This window comes from Podarcis liolepis, assembly GCF_965112155.1.
Source record: "Podarcis liolepis genome assembly, chromosome: 11".
Classification (NCBI taxonomy): domain Eukaryota; kingdom Metazoa; phylum Chordata; class Lepidosauria; order Squamata; family Lacertidae; genus Podarcis; species Podarcis liolepis.
The window spans coordinates 18999638-19017499 of NC_139565.1; the positions used below are offsets into that span (position 1 = coordinate 18999638).

The window sequence follows — 17862 nt, forward strand, 5'->3', positions numbered from 1 at the left end:
TTATGCAGTACATAGACCTCTTATTCAGTTTTAGGAATTTCCCCTAATTAGTCTTTATAAAATCCATGGAAATAAGTCTATGCTAGTCTGAAAGCAGATAAGAACTTGAGCTTTCTGACCTAAAGTACCTGGAGTCACGGCAGAGTGAAATAAATTGCCAGGTCATTGCCTCCTGCCTGTTTTGCTCTGCCTTCATATGCAATAAATGATGTGATTATAGTAAGCAGTTAGAAATTCGGGAGTTGCTGTTGGCAAGCAGGGTCTCTGCCCCTGCCCACACACCCCTTTCTCTTCTGAACATGAGTGCAATGGCTTTGAGCCGGGTGAGGCATTCTCTCATTTTCTATGCACTGGGAACAGAATAAGCCTGGTTGAAAGTAGCCATGTCTGGAATGTATCTTGTCACAGCACAGTAATTACGTGAGAGGTAGCAGCAGCTAGTTGCACCATTTAATTTGCACGAGGACCTCATGTTGCCATCTTTTCTGGACAGAAAAAGCAGGCGCAAGAACAAACAAGCAAAGCTGAATGCCGACTGGCAAGCATTGCTCATGGGCAACCTCCATTTTCTTCAAGAGGGCTTGCATGAGATCCCAGGTCCCACTGAAAACATAGGAGACTACATAGACTTGTCATGGACAAATTTAATGATATTTCAAATTCATTTTTTAAAATACCATATTAGGTTAAGGTCTGGTTAACTACAATAAAAACCCTGTTTTTTGTGATGTACATAATATCTTTTGTTGTTGTTGTTCTACATGGGTACTATTTCTTGTTATCTTACTCTGTGCACTTGTGATTTTATACTTTTTATTTTTCAACAAAGACTATAAAATAAATGGATATTGGGCACCAACAATCTCTTGGTATTCACATCCTTTATTTGCTTCTGATTTTACAACGGGGTGATGACCGGGGGTTGGATCCTTATTTGTTCTTGGGGAAGTTCCATGATGTTCCACTAGAAGCAGAGGAGATGGTTTATCCCAGTTTCTCCCCACAATGCCCTTTCTATAGATGCTTTGGAGAGGTGAGGAGGCAGCTGGAGATGGGAGTGGAACTCAATGGAACTCCTCATTATTATCCAAAGTTACCCTTTTCAGTTACCTCTTACCATATCATGACTTTTAATTTTTTCTTTTATGGCTGGAACAAATGGAAGACCAATTTTATATTTTCTCACCTGTTACTGAACTTCTCTCATGAGAAAGGACTGATGCTGGCTTACTGCTGGACTACCCTGAACAGATAAGCACACCCCAAATTTTGTAGCAACGCAACCTAAAAGAAAGAGGGACTCCTTACACTGAGGGAAGATGGGGAGGATATCCACAGGTGTTTATTTAAGTTTATTTCTAGATGCTTGCTGGCATCCACATAATAAATCCATGTGCTTATTTTGTTGTTGGTTATAAGGAGGCAGTCACTGTTTGGTCTTAATTTTGTTATTAGCAGTGACATCTTATACATATCTACTCAACTCAGACCCACACAATACATTTAAAGCACTCTTATACCTCTTTAACAGACATAACTTCCCCCAAAGAATCCCGGTAACTGTAGTTAATAAACTACAGTTGTTAAAGTGGTATAATTGTGCTTTTAGTGTTTGGTGTGGCTATAAACCTCACTAAGTTCAAAGAATCATAGAATCAGTTGTAGAGGTGGAAGGGACCAGGGGGCTTATTCCCGGGAAGTGAGCATAGGACTGTGGTTGAACTAGAACCTAACTAGTGCCGCTCTGATGTAATGGCTGATTGATTCACTGAGCAAGTGAGTTCAAGTGAAGAAAATCCAAGCAATAGAACTCTTCAGACCAGGGCTAGTTATATGGTGAGGTTCTGCCCAACATTGTGGATGCTTGTCTCATCTCATCGTGTGAGCGTGTCATCACAAACGCAACATGCATGATGTCACACACCTCAGGAGCAGGCCTGCCACCATCATAGGTAAACCAACTCTAAAGGTAGACTAACTCTATAGGTAGACTAACCATCATAGGTAGGCCTGACAACGCCCTTGGCCACCCAGGGAGGCCCAGGCCCTCAAGACTGAGGGGGCTTAGTCCTGTCCCCACATATTTTGGGGGTGGCCAGCCCCACAGAGTGTGTGCCCCAGGTTACATCAGTCCAAGGATTTCCATTTGTGCAACAGAACTTCCTCTACTCTCCTCATGTGTCCACCCCACTGTTCCAGAGGGTTGAGAGAAAATCTAGAGAGGAATTGAGGGGAGAGGCAGTGTGGGGAGAGGAGAGGGAGGTGACATTCTTCTGCACATCCAGAAATACTTGCGTTAACCGAACTACTTCCTTGGAAAGCAGCTCAGGACTGCAGCACTATTTTAGTCACTAGGGTCACATGGCGGCTATCCCTACACTACTCAAGTAGGCGTTAGTTGACACAAATGCAAGTCTAAGTATACCTTAAAGTGCAAGTCCTGCACACTCCTGAAGCCCTCACATGGAAGGCGCAGGGAAGAATGAGCCAATTCCGTGACAATTGTTTAAGGAGATTCTACTTAGTGGGATTCTACTAAGGGCACGGCACAGGATGCAATAGTAGGAACTTCACCACTCTGATACTTATTCTTTTAAATAATAATAATAATAATAAGCATCATCCTCAGCTACAGCTATTAGCATTTCTTCAGTTCTTATATTCTGGAGGAAACCCCCTCCTCACCAAAAAAGCTATCCACAGTAGCACCATCTGGTAAATTCTGAAAATGGTATCTGTATTTATTGAATTTTCTCTTCCCTGTCAAGGAGAAGCTGACACCATTATCACCCCTTTTCCATGCAGGTAGATGGTGCTGATACAATTAAAACCCTTTATGAAAGAATCCACACGATGGATGTTATGAGAATCCTGGCAGAAAGCTTCTGCCTGCCTGCCTGCCTGTGGTGAATAGCTTCAAGTTAGAATTCAATGCTTCAAAGTCTGTGACAACCCAGAAATGGCTCATTACTGAGGGGCTGATTCTGATGCTGAGCTGTTCCTTGTTCTGACAACAGGGGATAAACTCAGCAGTATCTTAATAAGCTCTGCTGCATACCTGATGGCCACCTATGGTGAGGAACGCCGTGTGGCAGCCTTCTTGCTGAAGGCTGAAGGCATGAAAAGGCACTTATTTGAGTTACATTTCGCCTTGCCAAAGCAACAGCAGGTGATGGGAACGAAGAAAGGAAGAATAATAGGGTGTCTAACAAGACCACCTTTATTTCTCAAATGCAGATTAAAACCTATGCAACACCAATCAATGTGGTTGCTGAACTGAAGGATTTGCCGTACACAACAAAACTCCCTTCAGAAATGGCACAATATGATGGCAACCGGGGGCAAAACGCTATGAAACCTGCATGATGCAACCGAGGCCTGCTTTTAGTTGAAGTTAAAATTCTTCTAGGACACCACATGGGCATGAAGTTAATTCAAGAACTGCCCCCCAAATCTCTGGCTAAAGAATTTGGGTACAAGATTGGTCCGAACTTTGAATTTTAGAATGGTTGGCTCACTTAAGAGTCTCTCTGCTTTGAACGTATGTTGATAGGTCAATTGGTTAGAGTGTGGTGCTGATGATGCCAAGGTTGCAGGTTCGATCCCCATAAGGGACAGTTGCATTATCCCTGAATTCCAGGGGGTTGAACTAGATGATGCTCAGGGTTTCTTCCAACTCTGTGATTCTATGACATACCATATGCCAGCCCTGAAAGGACTTTGGGCCAGGCCAAGCTAACATTTTGCTAGATCCAGGGTAATATAAAGGTACCAAAATTCACCCTATCCCACTATTTGACCCAGCCTAGAAAGCATCCTAGAGGGATGTGGGTGGCGCTGTGGGTTAAACCACAGAGCCTAGGACTTGCCGATCAGATGGTCGGCGGTTCGAATCCCCGCGATGGGGTGAGCTCCCATTGCTCGGTCCCTGCTCCTGCCAACCTAGCAGTTCGAAAGCACGTCAAAGTACAAGTAGATAAATAGGTACCTCTCCAGTGGGAAGGTAAACAGCGTTTCTGTGTGCTGCTCTGGTTCACCAGAAGCGGCTTAGTCATGCTGGCCACATGACCCGGAAGCTGTACGCCGGCTCCCTCGGCCAATAAAGCGAGATGAGCGCCGCAACTCCAGAGTTGGCCATGACTGGACCTAATGGTAAGGGGTCCCTTTACCTTTACCTTTTAGAGAGCATCCTAACCAGCCCAAATTCAAAGGAATGGCCATGAGTCAGGATGACTGTGCTGTATGCTACTCTCAGGGTCAGAGGCAGCTTACCTCTGAATGTCAGTCTCTGGGATCAGGACATTTTGGTCCTGGAGTCAAACTATAAAATGGTGACACCCCTGGCCAGGGAAGAAGGGATTAGTGATCTACATAGGAAACAAGGGTGTGGTGGGGGAGACCAGCAATGCCTCTTATTTGCCAAGAGCAGGCACCCCCACACTCGGCCCTCCAGATGTTTTGGGACTACAGCTCCCATCATCCCTAGCTAATAGGACCAGTGGTCAGGGATGATGGGAATTGTAGTCCCAAAACACCCCGAGGCCCGAGTTTGGGGATGCCTGGCCAAGAGGCTGCTGTAGAGGAGGCATTGGTGGCAATTAAAATGGCATTTTCTCTATTTAAATTACAAAGGAAGAAGTCGTTTGGGATTTTAAAATTTTGAGCGTGTTTGACACCATAATGAAATTTCAGCACAGTATGAAGAGAGGAGAATGGGGATAAACGTGATGATTTCTCTTGGTTTTTCAACGATTAGCACTCGTCTATTTATTTATTTATAGTTATCTTTCCGGCTGTTCTGAGCAACCATAACTCGGATGACTTGTCTTCTCCTCCCTGGGTGAAAAATGAAGTTTGAAAGACCGTTCATTACCTTCTTGGTATGTGTTGACTCTGCTGATTCTTCATCTGCCAAAGTGGATACCCTGGCTTCTGTCTCATCCACAGACTTCTGGTAAGAAAAGTAATTGATCAAATTAGCTCGTCTATAATCCCACACAGACTGCTTGCCACCACAGCTTGTTAACTTTCTACACAGTTTATTTAGCTTTCAGAATGACATCATGAAAATCACCTCCAATACATCAAATGGATATGAAAAGAAACCCAGATTCAATCTGCCTCAAAGCTATGTTATTTTCAAGATTAAAATTTAGGCTTTCCATTCATAGTTAGTGAGCTTAGTGCACATTTTCTACCCTGCTTTTTGTTTGCTAGTAATACTTGATTCCCTACAGTTTTGAAAAACACAACCTTTCAAATTCAACCTCCGAAACGCAAACAAAGGGGGTAGTCTAGACAACATTAAGTGTTTAACCAACCCTTTTATAGCCTAACATCAATCTTTTTTGTTTGGAGGAAGCTGGGTCTTAATTATTTGGGGTGACTTTGGTGTGTTTCCATTTAATGGTGACAGAGGATTTCACCATTAAATGTACCTCTTTTGGTTTCATGTGAAGCAGGAAGTCAGGTGACATCTCCCCTTGGGCCAAATGTGCATTCTTTAACTGTAGGGCAAAAATAAGAATTTTTGTTTGAAATTGTTTGCCTTCCCTTGCAAGAAGCAAAGCAAGGGAGTGTTTGCCTTACTCACACATTCTGTATCATCATTTTGGGTACATTTCAAAGCTGCTCTAAAACTTCTCTAACAGGAACATTTACCTGTTTATTAACAATATGCATTTTGTGGGCCAACAGATCTCAACTTTTTTTTAAAAAAAGTTGCTGCTTTGGGTCTGTAACGGCAAATAACTGTTTTCATTGCAAATATAATTACTGTGCTCTTGTCCTGACCTTTTTATCTTTGGCTTAACAGTTGTTTCTGCTAAGTGTCAGAGAGAACATCACTGTTGAAAAGCACCACAGGTTTATCAGCTATAAAAATAGCTACTCACCATAGTCAAGTAGAAATCCCCAAAGTTAAAAGCTCTCAGGCCAAAAGTGATTTGTTTTTATTATTTTAAAAGGGGGGATTGAGAAGCCTTAATCACCTGCATTTTATGGATATGTTCATGCCAACTGATATGATCACACCAACTGATCTTGTGCCGTGGCTCATGAATGTGGTTAGTGACATTGGCTTTAGAGAGTGCTTAACTACGAAATGGTGCCATAGGATCACAACCACAACATAACAACAACAACAACAACAACAACAACAACAACAACAACAACATATGCTCTGCTCTGAGCTTCAGCCAAATTAGCTTCTTGTATAGATGGCATTATATAGTTCAGCGCTGGCTGAAGACCTTCCTCTTTCAACAAGTCTTTTAATTTTATTTTTAAAAATTATTTGGTTTTACATATTTGAATTTATAATCATACCACAATACATCCAAAGTTATAAGATTCCCATGAATCTCTGGACTTCCCACCTTCCGCTCTGTGGGTTCTGTTGTTAAACCTTTTCTACTGCAACTTTTTTTAATAATTCATGTTTTTATAACTCCATTGTATCCATAGTTCTCGTTCCGTTACAAGTGTTATTGCAATCCTGCTAATGTTTTCAACTGCTTACAGCGGTCTTCAAGGCAAATTATAAATTTCCCCCATTCCTTATTAAAGTTTTGGTCTTCCTGGTTCTTGACCTTTCCGGTCAATTTTGCCATTTTGGCATAGTCCATCAACTTAATTTGCCATTCTTCTCTGGTAGGGACTTTGTCTTCTTTCCATCTCTGGGCTAATGACATCTGTACAGCTGTCATCACATACATAAAAAGTCTTTTCTGCTCCCTTGGAATATCAGCAACTACAATTCCTCATAGAAAAGCCTCTGGTTTTTTTTGTAAAAGTTATTTTAAACCTTTTTTTCAGTTCATTATGTATCATTTCCCAGAATGCTTTTATTACCTTACATGTCCACCACATATGATAAAAGGTGCCTTCTTTTTCTTTACATTTCCAACAGATATTTGTACCCGTCTTATCCATTTTTGCTAACTTTCTAGGGGTTAAATACCAATGGTACATCATTTTCATTCAACAAGCCTTTTAAGTTGAGATCTTTCCTAGTCTGCATCTGTATTGGAATTGTTTAAAATATTTTTAAAATTCTTTTGTTTTTTATCACTTTCAGTTTTTGGACAAGATACCAAGATACCAAAATGAGTCTGAGACCTTAGCAGATGCCTGGCCATCCAACCTTGACACCAGCTTTAATCCTAGGTATATCTACTGAAAAGTAAGTCCCACCGACTTCAATGGACTTCTTCCCAGATATGTGTGCACTTAGGATTTCAGCTTTAAGCATTTTTAAACAATAGTTGTTCAGTGCATACAAATAATGAACTGGCCAGTAATTGAGGTTCCCCTGAAGAACAATCGTACGTGATTCAAATTGTAGGGAGGGCATCCTTAAATTGCACCTCTGGCACCTGAGTGCTTTATAGATGAGAAGCACCCCCATAAATTTCACCAGAAAAGAAAGCAAGGCCATAAATACAGTCAATGCAAAATCTATACAGAACACAGGAAAAAACAGTCCAACCCAGAATTAAATGGGATTTAAGCGTGATTTTGTTCTGTTGAGGACACTGGAGCTCATGTGAAGTTCAAATGTTTCTGGAATGTTTAAACCTCCAATAGATATTTCTTCCCTTTGCCTAATGGAATATTTAAGTAGATTGTTCCTGATTTTTAATCTCCTTTGAACATTGTGCGAGTACCTTCCACCTTAGTGTTGTGTTTAAATGGTAAAAGTATAACCCAAAACAAAATGCTGTGAGTTCATATAATTCATCATTCTTTACTTGGCTTTCAATACACCATAGCTTGATCCAAGCACTAATATCCTCAAAGAAATTCTTCCTATAATTAAAAATGAGGCAACACAGACTTCTCCGTTTTCAACAGTATGCTGTTTTATGCATTCTTGCAGTTAATAACTTATTCCAGGTATTAAATCTGTCACATTCCTTTTACTTAGACCAGTGGTGAAGAATTTATAGCAGGAGACCCAGATGTGACCCAGCAATTTGAAAACATATCAGAGATATGAATCCAATTAGTTCCTGTCCAAATGCTGACATATATACTCTGTATCAATATGTGACATCTGAACAAGTAATATTTAATACCAAACTCAAAGTGATGGCAAAAATGAAAACACGGGCATTACTTAACACTCACTTTCTGATCGCAGTTCACTCTTGAAAAAAAGTATGTTGACTTGCCACGCTTGACTTAGATGCCAGGAGATAATATTATTTGAAATTTTTGACCAGAGAACAGAAATTTTGCTTTTCCCTTTCCATTCTGACCCGCTGCCCCCAACATATTCCACCTACAGATTTAACAACAAAAGCAGATAACTTTCACACACATCAACAGCTATCATGCAGTACAATGGGGGGAAAAACTGATATATTTCTGCCCATTAACAAAGCCAATGATAAGAGCCTTTCTGACATAAGCACATTTTGTTAAAAAAATGCACACAGTTTTCATGGATGCTTATTTTATTTTCATCTGCAAAGTCTATCAGCATTTACTGAAATTTTGTAATAATGAAAGTACAAATCAATTTCCAGCAGATAAGCAACTAACGACAGCTTATTACAAAATTTCAACAAATGCTGATAGGCTTTGCAGATTTTTCCCCCCCGAATAAAAGGAGTATCAATAAAAACTGAATATTTTTTTAAAAAAGAAAATGTGTTTATGTCAGAAATGGACTTCTCATTGGCATTTTTTAATGGGCAGAAATATACCCGTCCCCTCCCCTTGTACTGCATGATAGCTGTTGATGTCTGTAAAAGTTATCTGAAAATTACAGGATGTGGCTTAGCACTGATGGTTCTTAAAAACTGGGACGGATGAGGGTCAACAATCCTAGCCACTGTGTTGGGAATCAAGTAGAGGCAGGGATTTGGTAATTAGAAAGAGAAGCCCGGAACAACTGCAAAAAGTAGAAAGGCACAGTCTATATGCTTCAAGGGCAGACACAGTTATCTGATAATATCAGAAGAGGAAAGAGAGATTGTTGAGAATTGTGCTTAATTTTTTGGTAGAATATTATGAAATCACTTTGAGATGCTTCATAGGAAGCAATTCACAAGTGAAATAAATAATCATTTACAAGTGCTGCTTAATGTTCTTTTTGAACTTGTAAGAAAGCAATCCTTTAGTGTGGCAGTACCCGTCAATTACAGTTGTACCTTGGTTCTCGAACAGAATCTGTTCTGGAAGTCTGTTCGACTTCTGAAAATGTTCAAAAACCAAGGCGCGACTTCTGATTGGCTGCAGAAGCTTCCTGAACTCAATTGGAAGCCGCAGAAGCAACGTCGGGCATTCGGGTTCCAAAGAATGTTCGCAAACTAGAACACTTTCTAGCGGTGTTTGGGAGCCAAAACGTTCGAGTCGCAAGGCGTTCGACAACCAAGGTACGACTGTATACTCTTCCACCAAACACACACAGATAGAGGTTCTTGCTTAGAAGCAAGAAAGATCTTTATTCAGACAAGTAATAGTACAGGCTCAGCAGCAAACACAGTACTCGGGGGGGAGGGTCATGATTCAGGAGCAGAGCATGAGGTTCAGAACTGGACAGAAGTCACGAACATGTCCCAACAAGTTCTCCCACCCTCCGGCCGTGTTTTTAAAGACAATGCACCACCATGTTTACTGAAGAGATTCTCTCCCCTTGTGAGAATATCAAGATTGCAAACACATGCTCTGTTGGGGAGGGTGGGTCTTTTTCCATCTGTGATGGTGACGCCTGGTTCTAGGGAACAAAACTCACCCTCCTGCTCAGGCTGCTTTCCCGTCACTGCCGCTGCCTATTCAGCCTCCCCAGGCAGCCGATCAAATCCCTTGCCAGCCTCCATTGAGGGTCTCCGCTTCGCAGTAAAATCAGAATGGGAAGCCAGGATCCTTGTTTCCTTTTCCAAAGTGACTGAAGTCCAGATGAACCCTTATAGCAATTGCATCAGAATAAATTCAGGCGTGTAAGCATTATACACATGATGGTAGACTTTATTGTTCCTCTGATCAACCGAAAGCAGTCAGTGTCACTCCCCCAAAAAACCCACTTTTAAAAGGTAATGTTCTATGTACTGAGGCTCTGAAACGGTTTCTTTGAGTTCCTGGAGGAACGAGAACATTTTGTTATGTTCCAGTCGTAGTCAAATGCCTCAGCCTAGAGATTGCAGCTTTGACTTTTGATTTTTAAGAGGACAGCAGCATGCTTTTTGACAGCAAGGTAAACTATAATAAGATATTGTCCTCTCTATCATCAGAGGGGAAAAATTACAAGCTTCCAAAAAGGGGAGGGAGAAGCAGTATTGCGGGCAAAACAGCAATAGAGGAAAAACCTGCTGTGAAGTATTTCATTTTTGTGATTCTTTTAACAATTTACAGAAGAAATAGCACATAATGGAAGTTTGGTTTTCTTATGGGAGCCATAAATAAAATAGTGGTATAATCAAAAGGACAGAAGAAGAAAGACACTTCTGATATTTAATTCTTATTTACGTTCACCTCCATAATTTATGGCTTGCAGGGAAACGTGGAAGGTTACAAAATACAATAACTCAACCTCCTGTGTGTTTTCCTGCTGCACCCTGCCTGTTAAAGCTTTCCAAAGCTTGAACCTGCTGCTTTAATTTACTGCTTTCTACCCAGTGATTAGAGTGGGGTTTGAAAAGGTCTTCAGAAAAAGTGGTGAGCTTTCCGTAGGATTTGTTACTGGAGCTTGTTCATCTCTCTGATCAATAGCGCGCTGCAAGTCTAGGTCTCTTGCACGGTCTCCTGAGGATGCTCACTTCAGCTCAGGGAACTTTCCAATGATTTCATCTCAAAGAGAGAGGTTTTCATGTAAAGGAGAAAGAGCAAAAGAGAGAGAGAATGTTTGTGTGTTGCAGTGTGTGTGTGTGTGTGTGTGTGTGTGTGTGTGTGTGTATTCCTAGACTCAGCTCTCCGCAGTTCACTAAAACAAAGCAATCTTCCTCCAAGCCACATATTTAGTACATTGAAGTCACATTTAATTAAATATTTCAAGTGGAATTTGCGCATATTTAAGAATACAGGAAGCTGTATAATCAGGCCATTGGTACATCTAGCCCAGTGTTGCAGACATTGGGGTGAGCAAATGAAGAATCTCAAAGGTGTTCTGGAAGCGATTGCTCTTCCCAGAGATCCATACAATCTGTCCCTGCTGGGTAGGGAGAGAGAAGGAGGTGTCAGAAAGAGACATAATGAAAAGGGGGTGACATAAAGGAAATCGGAGAAAGAAAAGGTGGCATCTGCTGCTGCTGGAGCCAGCTTGCTCAGCACCCAGCATGCTGTTCTCAACACATGGTCTGGAATGTGATCCTCAATTGAAGGAAAAAAGATCCTCTGGTCTACACTAGGGCTGGGCAATATCTGGTTTTCAACATTTCAATATATCACCAGCTAAACACCACAATATACTGATATATCACAGTGTCTAAAATAAGGATGGAATTATGTAGAGGCATTGACTGGCTTCATGGTTTTTCCCACACTGTGATTTTTGCATAGCACACACACATGCACACATATTATGATTCGCAATATATTGCCAGGTCAAAAATGATGAAACCAATATAATGATATGGACTTGAAGCCAGTTTTGGACAATATATCTCCCAGCCCTAACATGATTCGCGATACATTGCCAGGTCAAAAACTATGAAACCAATATCACAATACAGACTTCAAACCGGTTTTGGACGATATATTGATATATTGCCGAGCCCTAGTCTACACTGACTGGCAACAGCTCATGAGATTTGTGGGTGATATGGGGGCAGGGAGATAGTTTCCCCCATGCGAAACATGTGGCTTACTACTAACCTATAAACCTGCATTCACAATAAAAACAGATGAATTTCAAGGATGTCCAAATACATATATTTCCTGGTCGGGGTGTCTTACACCAATGAATGCTGACAATCCCATTTGGATGACTGTCAACATTCACTAGTGTATTGCTGAGCTCTCAGGTCCTTGTCAAATTCAGCTGGGAAGATGGTCAATATTCACCAGATTTTGGACATTAGCTGTAACATCTAAAATTACTGAACCGTATAAAGAGTGAAAGGATGAGCTGCAGGAAGGATTAAGCTATGTCTCACCTTTCAGAATGATTGCCTACTGTAGTAGATTATAGATTATAAAGCTGTAGCCTAAAGCATAAAGTGGAGAACATGAAAGGAGTTTGATTTTGTGTGTATGGCAGCTAAAGGAAACGATAAACTATACTCCACCAACATACTCCTTCCAATAAAGAAATATCGACAACCATGACTGAATAAATTAAGATTATTATTATTTGCCTAATACTCCTATAACAAACATTAGATCTTGGCTGTATAATTCTGATTTTTCTTTCACAGAATTTAAGGCAACTGTATACTAATGCAAAGTGCCTGGCTGGTTCAAAGCGTTTGTGCACAGAATTTCCCCCCCACTATCAGTTGAAGCACTTATATAGATTTCAGTGCCAAACAGTATAAGATTTATAGAATAGAATGATTGCCACTGATTTGCTCCAAGTTGATGGCTCTAGTTGGCAGAATATTCTAACAGAGCACGGCACTGAGAATATTTATAATCACAATATATCCCATTGCCAATCTCTTTGGGGTTTCTGAAATAAAGATACTACAATGCAGTTGGGAAGAAAAAGCTAAATCATTATTTTAACCCTCTCCGTCATGTTTCAGTATGATGTCAACATTTTCGAGTGGGGACACCCCCCAAAAAAGTTTCCTTTGTACAAGGCAGTGAAAGGAATTTACTTGCTGATATGGCTTCAGCCCAGTGTATCTTTCTGCGCCCCACCCTATTTGCTATTTTTCTCTTCCATGTAGAATTATTTGTGTTGATTTTCCTTTTGGTAGCTCATTCACCCAATGAATCATTCCAAAGCCAGAAAAATATCATAAGATGCACCTGTTTTGACCAGAGCTGTCTCTCTTCGTTATAAGTTCCAGATAAATCAATAAATATAACACTGATAGCAGCAATCATTTACATTTACCTCAGGAACTTTCCCTTTTAATCCAAATAGATAGATTTCTTTCAAGTTTGTCAGGGAAGCTATCATAAGCAGATAAGCCAAACCCTTCACAAGGAGAGCGAAGGAGGAGATTGTAAGTAACTGATGTCATTTGGCGTAAGACACTAGGATTTAAACTTGGCAATATTGTGTGTTCACCCTATAGGCATTTATGAGCACCATCTATAGGCATTTACTGCACCATTATCCTGTAAATTTATCACCTCACAAGGATGCATTTTTGTGAAGATTGTGATATTGTAAGGGGCAGCCATTTTGTTGTACATTAGATGGCCATTTGTGCATAAAACTACACAGAACATAATGTGTGGTCCCGAGCCATTTTAAAAGCGTTTATACCTTGCATGGTAGAGATACAGTGGTACCTCGGGTTAAGAACTTAATTCTTTCCGGAGGTCCATTCTTAACCTGAAACTGTTCTTAACCTGAAGCACCACTTTAGCTAATGGGGCCTCCCACTGCCGCCGCCGGAGCACAATTTCTGTTCTCATCCTGAAGCAAAGTTCTTAACCCGAGGTACTATTTCTGGGTTAGCGGAGTCTGTAATATGAAGCATATGTAACCCGAGGTACCACTGTAATAATAATAATAATAATAATAATACTAATAATAATAATAATAATAATAATAATAATAATAATAATAGAATTACTATCAGACATGTGCCTTCCTTAGTTATGGGGTGCTCAGGATACTTCGTAAATACAATGAATGAACCATCCCTTGAAAAGTTTTGTAGCTCTGCAGGCTAAATGGCAGATTGATGGTTTGTTCCAAGAACTGGTTCAATGAGGCAAATGAGGGTTCTTAGCAAAAACGGGACTGGAATGAACTTCTCTGATATCTCTAACCCAGCTGTAAATGATGGTGGTGACAATCCAATGTGGGTTTCAGACCTTGGCCTGGTGAACACTGGGATTTCATGGAAATTGATCGTGGGTTTCTTCAGTGAAATGAAAAGTAATGGTGGACAAGTTTCTCTGATAACTTGCCTATCCCTAATGAGGGAAGTGTTGGATGTAGTCAGCTGGGCACAGTGAGGCAGCTGATTTGGGGTGTCATGAAAGGTCAGCAAATTTGTATTTATTCATTTGTAGTTTCATTACATGCAGGGCAAGAGGCATTTGTGGGATTTTCTTTCTCAGGCTTAAAAAGAGCGTGTGTGGCCTTCTATATTATGCATCTCAACCGGGAATGAGATGGTGACATTTCTCTCTGCCTCAGGAAGCAAAATATTTGGGGCCAGTCCTGTATGTGACCTAAATGTGACTCCCAGTTCATGAGGAGAACAACACCCAGCACAAACATTCTCTAGAAACTTCTGCAATGCATAGATTTCTTATTTGCAGTCATGTAGGACTTCTTTGACAGATGATTTGGAAAAGGTTCTCTCGAGCTAGAGAGCCTGAAAACAAATGGGCTAGAATGCATTCAAGGTGTGTAACTTACTATGTATGCATGAGGAAATGGTCTGCAATAAACGTACCTTCACCACAATATGTTCTGCAGGTTAAATTTGTGGTTTTTGTAATCCGCTGTAACCCATTAACACAAATTAAAGAAGTAATGTTGGTGAGAAAAGAACGTGCAACTTGTTTAAACAAAATGGTAGCCAGGAGTGGGATGGAATAGAAGATAAATAGGTGTGGGAAGTTGTAGCAAAGGAATTACCACTCAGTGTAGCTCTGCTTGTTTTGCTCTCCAGGGCTGAGAATGGATGACACACAGTCCTATTTATTTACATTTATTTTCTGTTTTGAAAGACAGGCAGAGAAGCAAAATAATATGAGAGCCTACTCAAATGCCTGCTAAATTTCCCCTTAAATTGAATTTCTCATTTTATCAGAGAGCAATACTTGCACTGATGTTAGACAGGCAGCTAAAAGGTCAACAAGTTCCCTTGGTTGCCTTTTGTCAAGGGTTTTTGACTTGTCTGTGAATAAAGATCTCCCAGGAGGGAGGCAGACCTGAATTTCCTGTCATCCTGAAGACAGCAATGAATTTGAAAATGTTACAAAAAGCATAAGGGACTTCCAGCACACCTTCAAATGCTCTGTCGATGCCAATAGCCTCTCATGTAAACATGTACACAGAGTTGTTTTGGATTTGTTCTGTCAACTTTTGGTTGTGAAACAAATTGTTGTACAGCTGCCCACCATGAATGAGAATGAGCCTCGGACGTTTTTCATTACTGCGCTGAGATTAATAAGAACACAGAAGCGACGGCGCATCGAGCTCAGAATCCTCTCGCTGACAGTTCGCAGGACAGAAGCTTTGAAAGAGAGAATATTGTGAGACCTGGGACACTGACAGAGCAGGCTGGTTCCTAGGGACCAGTGCTAGTTCCAGTCTGCCTAAGGCCACTCTTTGCAAGACACCGTTCTTGCTTTCCGTATTCCTAACATTTTCAAAGACAGTGTACTGGCCCACATTATGTGCATATTATGCACAGCTTGTACCTTATTTTGAGAAAGCTTTGCTTGTTTTCCAGCTACAGGACCAGCCTTATGATGAGGCAGAGGGAGGCAGCTGCCTCAGGCAGCAAATGCTGAGGTTGCGAGGAATGGCCAGAGCTGCAAGTGCCATGTGACCTACTCTGTACCCCGCTAACCTAGCCCACTGCCTTCAAAGGCAGTGGAAGAGACAATGTTTTCACCAGCACAGGAGCAAGATTCAACCACCAATCCAATTGGCTTCTGTGTGTGCCTTAAGGGAGGGCGCCATCTTGCCCATTACCCAAGGCAGCAAAATGTCTTGAGCTGGATCTGTGCAGCTGTTACTGCCTTGTGGCCTTTGTAGCTTAACAAGGATCTGGGGTGACTGTGGCCAAACAAACCATGGTTAAGGAAGGATGCTAGGTTTGCACAAAGCACCAGGCCATTGCTGAAACAAACCAACGTTCATAAGCCAACCACAAACCAGGGCTTATTGTGGTTTGTTGGCAGTAACTGAGACATAATGAAGCAGCAGTGCTATGCATGTTGGTGTTGCCAGCACTATGTATGTTCGATGCCAGTCCTCTCTTGAACATTCCCATATGCTTTTGGCCATAACCCTGTTCCAGTCCCAAAGGAGCAGAGATGCAGTGAGATGATTACATGTGAGCATACCAACTGGGTACAATAAGTGCAGAACAGGATCACATTTGCCCATTCTGTGCCCATCCTGCCCTGATTTCGGAATGTTTGCTGTAACCTCTACACGTCAAAGAACAAAAGTCTGATCTTTACTCATAAAAAGCAGGGTGTTGTGGCCCATCCCAGATAAGGAAGGCACATGTCTGATAATTAACACATTATGGCAATAGAAACACAGTAGCTTCCATAGCCCCTCCTGATTCTAGGAGACAGTAGTCTGGGGGAAGGTATGGAATCTACTGACCTGTCCCTCACCTGACCTGCCCCTTCACCTTCCGCCATATTCTGCTCACCTTCCTTGGACTGCCCTGACTCTCCCTCCTGTCCTGGAGCGAGTGGTGCTGTGGTCTAAACCACTGAGCCTCTTGGGCTTGCTGATCGGAAGGTCGGCAGTTCAAATCCGTGAGACGGGGTGAGCTCCCGTTGCTCTGTCCCAACTCCTGCCAATCTAGCAGTTCGAAAGCATACCAGTGTGAGTAGATAAATAGGAAGGTAAACGGCATTTCCATGCACTCTGGTTTCCATCACGGTGTCCCGTTGCGCCAGAAGCGGTTTAGTCATGCTGGCCACATGACCCAGAAAGCTGTCTGTGGACAAACGCTGGCTCCCTCGGCCTGAAGTGAGATGAGTGCCGCAACCCCATAGTCGCCTTTGACTGGACTTAACTGTCCAGGGGTCCTTTACCTTTTTTTTTGTTACCTACCTCCCTGGCTCCTGCCTTGGGGGTGGTGTGACACCCCATAAATCACTGGCTCCCTCTTCTGGGTCACTCTCCTGGTCCCCTGCTTCCTCCACACATTCTTTGGAACCCTGCCAGTCCCTGTCACAGGGGGAGGCATTTCACATGCACAGTGTCTACACCAGGGGTCGGCAACCTAAGGCCCATGGGCCACAAGTGACCCACGGGGTCATTTTACCAGCCCCCGAGCCGCCCCCAAACCGAGCCGCCTGCTTGGCGAATCCCCGCACTCTGCGCTAAACCAGCACAGCGCGGTGCGGGGACTTGCTTCCGTGGTGCCGGAAAACGTGTCTGTGCAGACGCAGATGCCAGAAAACATGTCTGCACAGACACCAACGCAGGAAATCATGGGTGTACGCAGTCACGCGTGCCCGCAATCCAGCCCATGGCAAGGTAAGCCTTGCTGACCCCTGGTCTACACAGATGCAAACACATGGAGACCCGAGCAGGAACGCAGTAGCACTACCCTAATGCCCCATTGCGAGTTGACTGTAATGAGATTGCTGAGAATGGGGCTAAAACATATAATTCAGCGAGTACCACCTTATTCATTCATGCTGATTATTTATATCTACTCTGCCAATCCTGGCATTACCAATGTAATGAACAGACAATGTGAAGTGGCAGGTGATGGGTTGCACTAATGTTAGCCATACTTGGAGCAGACTCAGTGAAATTAATGGACATGACTAAGCTAGGTCCATTAATTTAAATGGGTCTATTCTGAAGGTAACTTAGTTGGATGCAACCTATTACAGAGACTGATGGCCACCGAGTCCATGCCATGGCAGAGGCTCCATATAGAATGCTTTGCAAAACATGATCTGTACCTGTCCATTTTCTGTTAAATCATCCTCCTCTGACTGCTAGGCTGTTCATGTCCTCTGCTCAGCGGCTGCCCCTGTACTTATTAACTGCATTGATAGTTAACTTAAAACAGC

At 42.1% G+C, this 17862-nt stretch overlaps 1 long non-coding RNA gene across 4 annotated transcripts in view; it reads left to right on the forward strand.

Annotated features, from left to right (window-relative positions):
* Positions 1-1961: 1961 nt before the first annotated feature.
* Positions 1962-17862, forward strand: part of LOC310688334 — a 35873-nt gene continuing 19972 nt past the window's right edge. For 2 of the 4 annotated variants that reach the window (XR_014516858.1, XR_014516859.1), the window contains exons 1-3: positions 1962-2004; positions 3238-3473; positions 4782-4954. This is a non-coding gene — a long non-coding RNA (uncharacterized lncRNA). Of the gene's footprint in view, positions 2005-3237; positions 3474-4781; positions 4955-5038; positions 5123-14269; positions 14543-17862 lie in introns of those variants that run through there. The other 2 variants (XR_014516860.1, XR_014516861.1) reach the window with 2 other exon arrangements.